The 13,061-nt window shown below is 35.8% G+C and overlaps 1 protein-coding gene across 2 annotated transcripts in view; it reads right to left on the bottom strand.

Annotated features, from left to right (window-relative positions):
• ATXN7 (ataxin 7) overlaps positions 1 to 13,061 on the bottom strand; it is an 89,339-nt gene that overhangs the window by 70,471 nt on the left and 5,807 nt on the right. For both annotated transcript variants that reach the window (XM_042799515.1, XM_042799518.1), the window contains exon 2: positions 1,179 to 1,272. The gene's annotated coding sequence lies outside the window, so the exon portion shown is untranslated. The remainder of the gene's footprint in view (positions 1 to 1,178; positions 1,273 to 13,061) is intronic.

The raw sequence follows: 13,061 nt of genomic DNA, 5'->3' as shown, positions 1-13,061 counted from the left end.
TGACAGGTGTTGTAGCCCTATTTAGGGACAAGGAGCAAGCAAGTAGATAAGAACAATGACAATTTTTGTATCCCCAGGCACTCTGGATTCATTAATATAGACACTTCTCAGGCTGCTGGAAAATCCAGAGAAGCATTTTGTTACAGAAATGTCAGATATTACAGCTTCCAATGCTACATATTGCAGGAGCAACACCACAGCAAACATTCCTCACTCTTCATGAGCCCAGATTAACTCTGCCACTTACTTAAGTTCTGCAAACCAGCCCCATGCTAACTGTAGTGGCCCCTTCTGCTGCAATCTATTTTTAAATCTATTAAAGGATGTTTTGCACAGCAAATACTAGCCAGTCTAAAACAGACTAAATTCTTCAAGTCTGTGCATAAGAAAAATGAAAACTTGAAGTCGTTTCTTTCATGATGTGAAGCAAAAATGTACAAAATGGTGAAATGCATGTGATGATAAAGAGTAAAGATAAATGTAAGGGAAACAGAGAAAGAAACAGATACTGTTTCAACGCATTATCAGTACCTGATAAAATAATCTGCACTAGCAGCTTTTCAGCCAAAATTTCCATTTATTATCATTTTATCTTTTTTCCTAATGTTCTGCCAGGAACACTAGTCATGAAGAATAACCCCACTGTGTTAGGCAACTGTACAGTCTTTGCCTCAGTTTACAATTCCAATTTCTGAACTTGTAAGATAACAAAACTGATGCAGCTGGTAGGCTATGGTATATAACAGAGCCTAACAGCTTCCAAATGCTTTAAAGAATCATGGAAACATGGAAATAGAAAAAAATATTTATCTAGAAAAAGAAGTTTACTTCTTCTAAAATATAATAAATTAAAAATATTTCCCATCTGCCACATCTTACTTGTCCAAATCACTTCATCTAAGTGACTGAGAGATAGAAAACAAGTTACTTTTATCTTTTTAAGTTTGACTGTTCCATGCATTCAACTCCCTTTAGGCTGATTGTAAGGTCACTTTATTTCCCACTGAAACATATATTAAACACCTGCATTTGAAAAAAAAAAAGTCTCCCCACTGCATCTGGTAACACTTCAGACTTGCTTTGCAACTCTGCTAATATCCTGTTCTCCACGCTTCTCACATCTAAAGTATGTGAATATTATGCTTAAGGAAAATATTTGGATAAGCATGTCATGGTACCTTGGAAGTATGTTGAATCGCTGGGTTGATTTATCAATTGATCTTCATCTGTTCAGATTTTTGGAAGCTTTTTCTAACTTGTACCTGATTAAATCTGAAAGAAAAGAGAGAGTACAGCAATAAAACATTTGAAACCTTATCTTCATTTCATAGCTATAAATGTATCTAAAAACTAATCTGAAGTATTTTATCAATTTTACAAATACAGTTTCTGCAATGGATTTAAAATTGGAAGGTAAGTAGGGAGCTGTGCACTCTCATGTACAGAGAAGCTCTTTAAATGGCAGCCTGACATTACCAGAAAGGTATGCATTGGATGAAATCTCAATCTTCAGCCCAGTTACTGCACTTACATCGACTATTACTGACCAGATTTCCAAGCAGACGGTTGTGTCTGTATCACAGGCTGGTAACATGACAGCGCTGGATTTTCTACACAGCATTTTTCTAGAATATAGCACGACTCCAACAACAGGGGCTCTCGGTACACAGTCATTGACACTTTTACCACCATGTCATAGAACGCGGATAGCTAAAAATGATTCCTCACGTAATAGTCATTACTGACTATTACTGTATTGCTGATGAAAAATTTAACAAAAACTAGAGAAATGTACAGATTGAGACCTTTCTCACAAAAGGAACTTTTATCATCTCAAGCTCAGGTTTATAAAATCCTTTAATTCAATGCTTATAAGCTTACTGTTTATATAAAACAAATTGAAGCCCAGTTTGCTTTGATTTAGCATAAATCAATGCCTAATCAGTTAAAGCTCAACCAAAGGCCTGATAAAAAAAAAAAAATTCAACCATTCTTGTGCACAGGTTATATTAAAGATCAATTAACTGATTTTTCTAAGTGCTTTGAAATTAAACTGGTGATTTTTTTTCATCTACTAAAAAGTCATGAAGATAGACATAAAAATGCCAATCTAGCACTGGGACCAAATGACACTCAAGAGAAAACTACTTTTTTCCCCTCCAAAGATTAAAGTCCAGACAAGAGGAATGCAGTCCAAGAAGGCAACCAAGGCATCCCACAAGCTATAGGGCTCTGCCCCAGCAGAAGGTGCAGGATGAAGTTTTTCCCGGCTTCTGCTGCTGCTCCTCTAGGAAGCTGTCTGCAAACTGAGTTCATGTCTTTAAAGTCTTCTTATGCACTGAGGATAAAACCCCCTTTTTTTCCCCCTTTTCTTTTAAACTGCATCTTAGCAGCTGACACTATCCTGACTGAGATCACCTACAGATATATTTACTATTTCTAAGCTTTACTCTGCTCAGTGACATACTTGATCCTAAGAAGCACATCTGAGCTCAATTGTACTCCGGTTACTCCATAAAATCCAAAGTTTTCTTGTCTTCAGTGGAGAACATTTGAGAGAAAGTCCAACACTATTTCCTCCCTCTCCTCTGCGCTCATTTCTCTGCTTTATGGTAATTAAACCATGCGTTAACAAATTTCTACACTAGTAGAAGTCTCAGAAAACATTGTATTTCCTTGTTACATGTACACATCTCATTGAATACTACAGTGTAAAACTTTCTCTTCAACTCTTACTGCTGCTCACTGGGAAAGGCAATGCAGTGTTTGCCAAAAATCCTTCTTCTCCTTCATTTGTTTAGGACAGGAGACTGAATTCATATGGACCGTGTCCTTTACAGAAGGTCATTCAATGTTTAGCCTCAAAGTCCCAATCCCTTCAAGCATACGACCTCCCTACTGTGGAAGTAACTCGCTCCTTCATCTCTGCCCCAATTTCTTTAGGGGATATGAGAGCTCTGCATGCAAAATGCTCTTGCTTTTATCATGATGCAAATGTTATTTGTTACATAAAAGGCAAGATTCATTGCTTCATGCAAAAATGAAAACAAAAACTACTTATAAAGCAGAAGACTTTTCCAAAGACTTAAAAAAATCTAGGAATAGGGCAATAAGTAAGTGTTAAATGCAAAAAACAGACCAGAAGAGGGTGAAGGAAGGATCAGCAGAAATTTTATTCCTGTATAGGAGAGATCAGAGCATACTATGTCACCAGCTGTGAATTTTGCTGTAGGGATTACATCTGGAGTTGAGTTTGAATGAAGTTAAGAGAATAAGTTTCAAAAGAGTAAAGTGACAGCTTAACAACCCTTTAAAGAGAACTCTTTCTCTGGATAATGGGTGGCAAAGAACAGGAACGATTCTTGTTAAGAATTTACAGCAGGTCAATTACAACCACAACTGTCGGCAAAGAGTAATGCATGGAAGCAATCGGATGGGGAGCTCTCTCTCCAGAAGGTAAGCACTTTGGTACTCTGGAAAAGGGAAAGCTAGTTGAAAGATGGAAAGGTGACAAAACAAGCCAAACCAGCAATCCAAGAAAATGGAAAAAGGCCTGCATTTTCAAACCAGGGAAGCAGACTTAGCATTATGTCACTCTCAATGCTTGACTATCAAAGCAACTTGGTTGCAATCGCTATTTAATACTTTGAGGACATACTGATATGCAAGACAGGAAACCACAGCCTGACAGAGTAAAAGCTATATCCCACTCAAAATTGCATCGACATAGACATATATAATAAAGGCATAGTTACAATGACTAATGTGTATTATCCATTTAAGGGGAAACACATTTATACAAAAATCGTAATTGAAATTCAATTTATTAAAATAAAGGAAATGTAAATGTATGTGATAAAGCATCCCTAACTTTTGAAAGTATCAAAACTAATACCTCAGCTATCCAAACTCCTTTAAATCTTTTGGATTTCAGCTGTCAGGAACAGGCACCAAAGAATGTGCCTAGATTTTGGAACATTATTTCTTATTTGTTATCTACTAAATATACAAATTTAAGATAAAATACAATGTCTACATTTATATAAACAAAGACTTGGACATGCCAGGTATAATCACCCCAATACCAGTCTTTATTTATTTCGTTTGTGGGGATAACCTAAGGGGGTCTTACTCTGTCCCTTGGAAAAATGGATGCAGGAGGCGTGTGTTGAAGGAACACGAGCCGGCCAGCAGAAAGCTAGGGGCTGCTAGAAAATCAGAGCAATTCTCAGCCTAATCTCATTTGTGCTGGAGACTGACTCAGGACCCACCAATTACAGAATCTCAGGGGGTCAAAGATGGTATAGGGACTGTAAGATCTACTGATACAGAATAGGCTCTCCTACTCTCTTTGAGAGACACAATTCTTTACATCTTCACAGATGAAAAAATAAAGACCAGTTACACGCCTCAAATAGAGATTAGAAACCAAACTTCTGTAAATACCAATTACAAAATTCCAGCACCTCAAGATTTCATATAGTTCCTATGTATACCAATATAAAGTATTTCTTAGAATTACTTAAATATTTTCTATTATTTGTGCAAACACAAATGCAACAGAATATTCACTGCAAAATACAATCACGATGCAAGTTATTTTGAAACTATTCCAAACATGTATAAGTATCTTCATAGATAATGAGAAGTGTCAAACTTAAATAACCAATATCTTATTTACTAAATAACTAATATCTTAGTCAATGGAGAAGCAACAACATCTTTCGGTTAATTCTAAATTAATTGATAAAAATGGCAAAATATTTACTCATAGCAAAGTGCATTTGAGGGGTCTTAACTTTGACTATCGTAATTTTCCTTTGTCTAATGGCGACAGGAAAAGATTTGCATTCATTATTTTGTCCAACAAACCATGTTATCACTAATTTTAGTTTTATTTTCCAACAATTTCTCTTTTAACTTAGAAGCCTTCTTTAGCAGTAAGATTAACAAAGTCATAAGAAGCCTCTGTGTATTGCACTTCAACAGTTTAAGTACAACCACACAAAGCATAGGACAGGTTAAAAAAATTCTGTTTCATAAATAATGAAAGATATTCTATAAACAAGTATCTTGTCTTATATTTCAAAACACCTGCATCTTGCAGTATGATTTATGCCACCATTTGAAAGTTCAATCCATAAAAAAACATTAGCTCACTGCATCTAAGATAAATAAGGAGAGTTGAAATTATATTTATACATTTCTTTAAAATTGGTATTTCTATTCAACTGTAGAGAAGAAAAAATATATGTTCTGCATTTTATGCTATAGGAATATTTCATACCAATTACAACTGGTATTACATCAGAAACACAAACAACAAAAGACTGGTACCAAGCAATAAGACATTAGATATCATGATTTTCAATTTTTCAAAATAAATAAAATCCTGATTAACTCATTTAAAAGGGTGCATGAAGTAAAACAGTAATGTTAAAAAGAACATACAAATGTCTAATAGAAACATATTTTTCAAGACAGAAAAGCACAGCTCATCAGGACAATGCGGAGTACATGATTAACATGATTTGCAAAATTTATTACTGAGCTTCCCTGTTAAAGGTAATACTATTCAAACTACACTGTCACAGTTATTGCAGATTAAAGATTTCAAATTAGCTTCTCATGTATATCATTATTGTGAGTGGTTGCATTTTATCTGCCTAATTTTAAATTACTGCAGGCAGATGAAAGTCATCTTAAAATCTGACTCATAATTTAGGTACCATATCACTAACCTTAACAGAGATGCTGGTTCTTACACAGGTACAACACTATTCTCAATGTAAACAAAGGACACTGGCATGCACCCCAGGCTAAGGATGTCAGCATTTTTCAAACACCTTTCTGACTGTTCCATTTTATGGTGATGCAATATGACCTACATTTTCAATGGTCAAAGAGAGACAGAGAGATAGAAAGGGAGGAGATAGAGAAAAGAAAGACAGACAGACCTTTGCTGTCCTTATCCTCCATTAACTACAGCTTTAACTGTGCCTCATGAGGATGGTAATGGGCAAGAATAAAAGCAGAATAACCTTACGGCAAATTCTGAATGAGAAGCTGAAAGATTGGCTAACATAAGAAATAGCAAGATTTTTTTTCTACAATCCTGTGAACAAGTACATAGTAATATCCTCACCAGGGAAGAACAGTAGAATCAATAATTTTATAATCGGTGGCTAGTATGAAGCTGCCTATAATACAGATGCTTATTTTACCACCTTATATTTCCCATCATCTTCCTACCGCTTCATTTCTACATATTCCCTTTAGATCTCAAAATGAAACACAAAATAATCCACATCATTATCATCATTTTTATAGAAAAATTGAGGAAGAAGTAGTGATTTGCCCACAGTTACCTGCCAGGCCCAAGGCAGGGTTAGGAACAGAAAGCATCACTCTTCATTATCTCTGCACTCTGCAAACTATTAGGGACTGTGATATCTGTCAGCCTAATATATAATCTTGACATAATACCAAAATTATCTCTATCTCGTCTTTCTTGCACATTAACTTCACACAGAAATCTGTACTAGATTACTGCTAACTCTCAGAAAGCTTTCCCTCACAAACGATAGTTCACATTTCTCAAACTGCCTCTGGAAATGCACTTGACTGTGAATCGTAAAACTTGGCATAAAATGTCGATGGTATTTTTCATTATAAACATGTAAAAATAAAGACCTAATTAAAGCTTTGGTTGTTTCTTTCATTTTTCTGCAACTAAAGCATCTTTCCTTTAAAAAATCAGTAGTTCTTTACAGTTAAATTAGTACGCTAAGAAATTAGAAGCTTGTTGCTAGGATTATATTAAGCAAAAATCAAGATCTTCTGATTTTCAGTTACTCTTTTTTAGTGCAAAAAATGTCCTGCAGAATATTTGCAAAGCACTTACAGGATCACAGTCCCTTTACTAATGCCAGTAGTTAATACAATATGCAATAAAACAGTAAATCATTTTCTTATTCTTGAAACTGAAGGCCAAAACTTGATCTTAAATCTGCAAATCCTGACCTCTGCAAATCCAGAATGACTCCAGCACTTTCCAAAGAGTTTCTTGGGATTTGCACGTACATAAACAAGACTGTAATTTGGCACTACATTTGAAAGCAGAGATCAATAAAATGTATAGATTAATTCCTGGGTTTGAACTGTATTTATTATAGCAATAGCTTTCTTATAAAGCAGTATTCATCTCATGAAGTGCAATCATCCCTAAACAGCAAGTGCTGAGAAACTGTTGTTCCTTTGCTTGAGTGCTGTTGCCTTTTCTAAGTGCAATGTTACATCTAACTCTTAAGTAGTGACGAGTAAGGAAGTCAAACAGCACCTACATGAAGAAAGGGAGAGAAAAAAAATCAAAATCTATCCTGCTTTAAAGAGAAGAGACAGAGTGGAGAGTCAAGAGACAGCCTGATAGCGGGTATGATAGAATTACCTGTAAAATTATGGGAAAGAGTTTAGAAATTAAGAGGAGAGGATGGAAACTGGAGAGGGAGGATAGGGGGCACGGGATGGTGGAAGACACAATGTCTTAAGCAAAAAGAACTATTTCTCCAACATCACGTGCCCACGTGACTGTAAGGAAATCCTCATTTGTTAAAGCGAGATTACAATCACACATTCCTCCACTGCTATTCTCCCTGGTTGCACCTTGGTCAATCTATTTTCCTCTTTGAAACTGAATTTAGTAGGAAACTGGTATTTCTCCCATTATAAACAAATTTATTTCTGTTAATCTAGGGCAAAATCTTGCCAATATAAAAGAAACCTCTTCACTATTTTCAGCATTACTACAGCTCTCTTTTGTGAATGTTTCACTGCAACATTTTCTCAGTTTCTCTTATTTTTTGCCCTTTTCTTCTTTCTTTCTTCATAGTATCTTTGTTACATTTTGGAAGGGAGAGAAGCTTAGGTGACACTTTTATTGCTGTCCAACACCATAAAAATTCCAGCTAGGGAAGCCAAGTAGTGCAGAGACTTCCAGGGCCCAAGCCAAGCAACCCAGACCGATCCTCCTGTTTGCCTACCAGTGACTGCCATCTAGAGTCAGAGTACACCGCCTCACATGAAACACAGTATTGGTAACGAGGAGAAAAATGTTAGAGAAATGAGAGAAGTGTAAATCCCATTCAAAAAAACCAAGAACTGACATTCTAGAAAGTTACAACTAGCTTTAAAAATTAAATTATTTGAGTCTATCTTCTTAATGTGCCTTCTGACTGATGAGCATTTGGCCCATGTCTCCCTGCCTTTCTCCAAAAACTACAATTGCATTTTGTTATAAACGCTTCAGTTTTACATGTGGGGAAAGTATATATAAAATAGCACTATACTGCATTTTAAGTAAATCCTGTGTTTCAAATTGTTTGCTAAGAAATATGATAAGCCATGCTAAGAAACTAAATACAAAATTTCATCATTCGCTAAAGATGCAACAGTCACCCTTCAAAGACTACCTATGTAAAAATGTTGACAAAGCTTTAACATTAATGACATTAGTGATACTAATGAGGTGAAAAATGTCTTTCTAGTGGCATGAAATTAATTTTAAAACCTTAATATTTTCATTTTAAGAAATACATTCATACTGGCCCAAATATACTAGTGGCTTAAATGTCTACAAAAGCCCAGCCAAGCCAACAACACTTCTTACACATTGTAAATTTGACACGTTTTTATAGAATACATTAATCCACAGCTGTTTATTTTACTATATAAAAATCACATCTTTTTCTGACTACTACTACTTATGTAGCTATTAATAGGGCACTCAATACTCAAGCATTAATCAAACAACCACTAGACACTGTTTAAGTGAATAAAAGTTGAAATAGAATGGCTAAACACGTTACAGAGGTAGAAAATAGGTTTCAGCGTCCACCAGTTATGTACTCTGATCCTATTAAAATCTGCACAGTGTAGAGATCTGTAAACCAAAGAAGGGATGAAAGGAACCTCCAAAGGTCAGATTAGCCCCAGGGCATGATAGCTAAACTATCTGCTGGGAACAATACATGTAATCGAACCTGTTCTTAAAGACCTCAGGCAATGGAAGCACCATTGTCCCCTCAGATGATTATTCCAACCTTTCTATACTTCCACCAGAAAACCGTGTTTGTCCGTGCTGAATCTTCATTGCTGCAATTTGATCTATTTATTGCCCTACCTGCCATAAGCCCCACCGCTTTGCAACGCTCTTCAACGGATCTGTCTTCTCATTCCCTCAGTCCCCGCTTACTTCAGCTAAGGAATTGCATTCTTTCAACACTTGCTTATACATCATGTTTTTCAAATCTTTAAGCAGTTGCCCTGGTGTCTCCACACTTCCTCTTCCCTAATTTCATTCAACACAGACCCTGTTGTCCTGCATGTGTGCAGTTAATTAATACTTTAATTCAAAGCAAAAACTGACCAAGCAGTCAGATTTTCACAGACTTGGGATCCTTAATAATGTAGATATTTTTTTTTTCTCTAAGAAAGTTTAGGAAGCTCAGCTAGAATTCCATAGGCACTCTTTCCCTATCTAGCGTTTTGTACTTACAATTAAACCAGCAAAAGTATATATGACATTCCTATCACTTTAAAAATTCAAGTCATGTTCCCGAGATAATAAAATGTCATCATTATTGTGTGAGCACAAATATGAAAAGGAGGTTGGCCCCATTGCCCTGCAGCAAAACTATGCGCTTTTCTGTTGATATCAGAGATGGTGCACAAAGAAGAACCGGTGAAGAACTAGAAACACTGAAAAATACTTGACAAATAGCAGGAAAAATAAAAAGTAAAAAACTAATCTGAAAACATCAAAGTAAATCTTTGCAAAATAAGATCGCATAAAAGTGTGTTTTTTTCTTTTATATATCCTCCAATATTATATTTATGTGCATAAACTCTCAGCAGTTACATTTTCTATTTTTGAAATATTTATACTTTTAAAACAAATTTTACTCTTAAGATTTAAATTGTCTGATAACAACAGACAACTATATCACAGTCTTGACATTACTTTTGATGAAGGCACTTGCCAGGGAAGATCTTTGACTTGACATCAGATGATTTTTGGCAAAAGAGATCATGGAATTTCCAATGACTCTTTTCAACAAAAAGGATAATCTTTAACTACAGTGGCACACAGTTAAGGTAATGTTTCCCTATTTCTATAGCTTTGTCAAGAAAAAAATCACATTTTGACATGAATTACTGTAATGCAATTCTCAACCACAACAAACAGTCCTGTACTCTACCCATACCTACTAGAAGCTGTCTCATCCTAGGGCTACCCGTTACTTATTTTTCCTTAAGCAGTGACAGTACTGTAGCTGCTTAAAAGACACCACCTGCACAGAAGCCAACAGAGAACAACTGCTTATTTAAAGACGACTGTACTTGCCGATAACATTAAGAGGCATCTTCAAGGGAAAAAAACATTCTCATAGCATCCATCTCCACAGAAGAGCAACAAAGAGAACCACCACCAGAAAAAAAGATACAGAACAGCAATTATACTCCCTGATACTAGCAGACAGAGAGGAAAATGTAGGTCGCAAAATGGCTGTCTTAGAGTTGTAACGGTACCAAATTTAGTTGACCAGTCCTCGAAAGACACAAAGGGGAACAGACTCAATAAAGAGGCAAATACAAATAGATAAGATTTGATATGAATAATCCAGTCATTCGAAAACTCATTACCTGTATTATCATCATATTGCAAGTCTATGCCAACATTTGAGAGGACTAGTGAAGTTCAAAATCCGTTCAAGAGCTTGCAAGACTAGGACAGACTTCTCTAGCATAAACATTTGAAAACAGCAGCTCTGGAGCTATTTCCTTCCATTTGTTTGATGACATAAACTACAGTTACAGTCAGTTGCTCCTGTCTGTGCAAGTCTTTCACATAACAACAGGAAAGAAAAGCTTTACCAGGAAACCTGACTGTAACTATCCCCCTCTTCCAATCCAGGCAAAGTGGCTGCAGCTGAAGTTCAATTTAGGTACTTTTAAAATTAAATTTCAAATTTGTGACATTTTTTAAAAATTCCCTTATGTTTTATCTTAATATACATGCACACAATTTTATTTCAGGATATGTTATTATTCAACACCATCATATATACACATACACATATACCAAAAACCACAAGCAGATCTCAAAAATTAAAAAAAAAAAACAACCCTAACCTCTAACTGCCAAAGTAACACTGGAATGAAACTGAAGTGAAAATATTTACAATGAACCACAAAATCACAGGTGCATACTTGTAGTTATTATTAGCATGCCTTTGTTTCACTCTCATCTCTTACAAGCCAATCTTTATTCATTTAAGTTATAAAATCCAATTTATCTGCCTTGCCTCTTTTATTAGTTCAATTCTCTCCATGTATAATCACCATTTAAATTTTTATTAAAAGGCAGAGGACAAAAAAGAACTCCTCGTGGTTTTCAAACATTCTACACTAACGTTTTACAAAAGAAAAAACAACAAGCAAGCTTGAATGCTTGTTTATACCAAGTCTCCACTAAAACATTATTATAAGAAAAGTTACCTTGAGAGTTTTGTAAATATTATTAAGGGAAATAACATTTTGGACTTAATGTTTTGGGCACACATATAACCACTTCCATATCTCAACTGAAAATTTACACGTATATATAAATACATACATATATACACACACTTTATAGGTAACATTTTGTGACAAATTTCTCTATTTCCCAATTTTTAACATTAATTTTTCTATTTACTTTTTGTGACTCATCAAAACAGCTTATGAAGCAGATTTTTATTCCACAATTTGTTTTTTTTTTTTGTTTGCCTATACTTCTCAATTAAAAATTCTATCCCTGTTTGCAAATAAAATTTGGAAATCACCAGGAAGACATTCATACATCTTTGAACGGAATCTGATCTTCAATGCAAAAATTATCTTGCATGTTCTCTTGCACTTCTGCAACTACTCCTTTGCTTTTATGGATTATTTCCTTAAACGCCTTTGTCCTCAGTCATCTAATATCTTCTGTGTTGGGCTATGCTGTCATGTTCAGTCTGTCTTTCTGACACCAACACCAACTCATACTAGTCAACAGCCTGGCGATTACAAAATTCACTCTGATGGAAAGAATTATGGGCATTAATCCCCTCAGGAAGGAGGAGAGCTGGGTTGAAGTCTCCCACACATGTGGTGAGCAGTCTAGTGGATAACAGCTCTGCTAATGACGAAAAGGGAACCAGAACCATTGCCACCTCCTGGGTTTTGAAAGCAAAGATTGACCTTTGCTCCCTTTTTGAAAGAAAGGGCTTATGATCCTAATTTCAAGAGAGCGTGAATCCAAAATGCTCCCTAGAGAAAGGTGCTTAGCCCTGGATATAGTCAGGATTTAAGCACATTCCTACTTCGGCTACTGCATAGAAAATGTGCAGATTCATCATCTCCTTCAAGCTGCTCCAGCTGGTATAATTTTAATGGAACACCAGCAAGTACTAAAGAATTTGCCCCCCCTCCACCTTCAGGGAAATATCCGGCCTCAGTCAGACACACCTTCCCTTTGGTACAACCAGTTTGAGAAGGGTAAGGAAATGTCATAACCTGGGTCTGCCCCTTCTGGATCTGAGAGAGTCTGCTGGAAAAGACCAGTTATCTTCTCATCATACATCTCTTGAAATATTTGTTTAAACCATTTGCTTTGACAGCAACTGAAGCAATAGTTTAGAAGCTACATTTGTCCTACCCAGAAAAAAAAAAAAAACTGAGGAGAGCATGCCTTCTTCCTAAGAAGGCCACAACCTCTCTTTGGGGTTTTACCCTGCTTTCAGTCACTATTGTTTCTCACCATCATTATCCTACCAAAGTTCAGTGCTTTCATTCAACATATGACATACTAAAACCCGAAACAGTGCAGGCATCACCAAAGTGTGCGACTGTGCCTCCAATTATTTCTGTTTCACTGCTCAGGCTTGTACCTCGCTCAGAAATCAGGGTTTGAGAACATGCTTCAGTGTATCATGTTTTATGGGAACTGTAAATTGTAGCTGTGCTTAAACACTGCTCAC

Source organism: Tyto alba, unplaced genomic scaffold, assembly GCF_018691265.1.
Source record: "Tyto alba isolate M040663 unplaced genomic scaffold, T.alba_DEE_v4.0 Super-Scaffold_3, whole genome shotgun sequence".
Taxonomy (NCBI): domain Eukaryota; kingdom Metazoa; phylum Chordata; class Aves; order Strigiformes; family Tytonidae; genus Tyto; species Tyto alba.
Note: the sequence above shows the minus strand (reverse complement) of the source record. Positions and strands in the feature narration are given on the sequence as shown.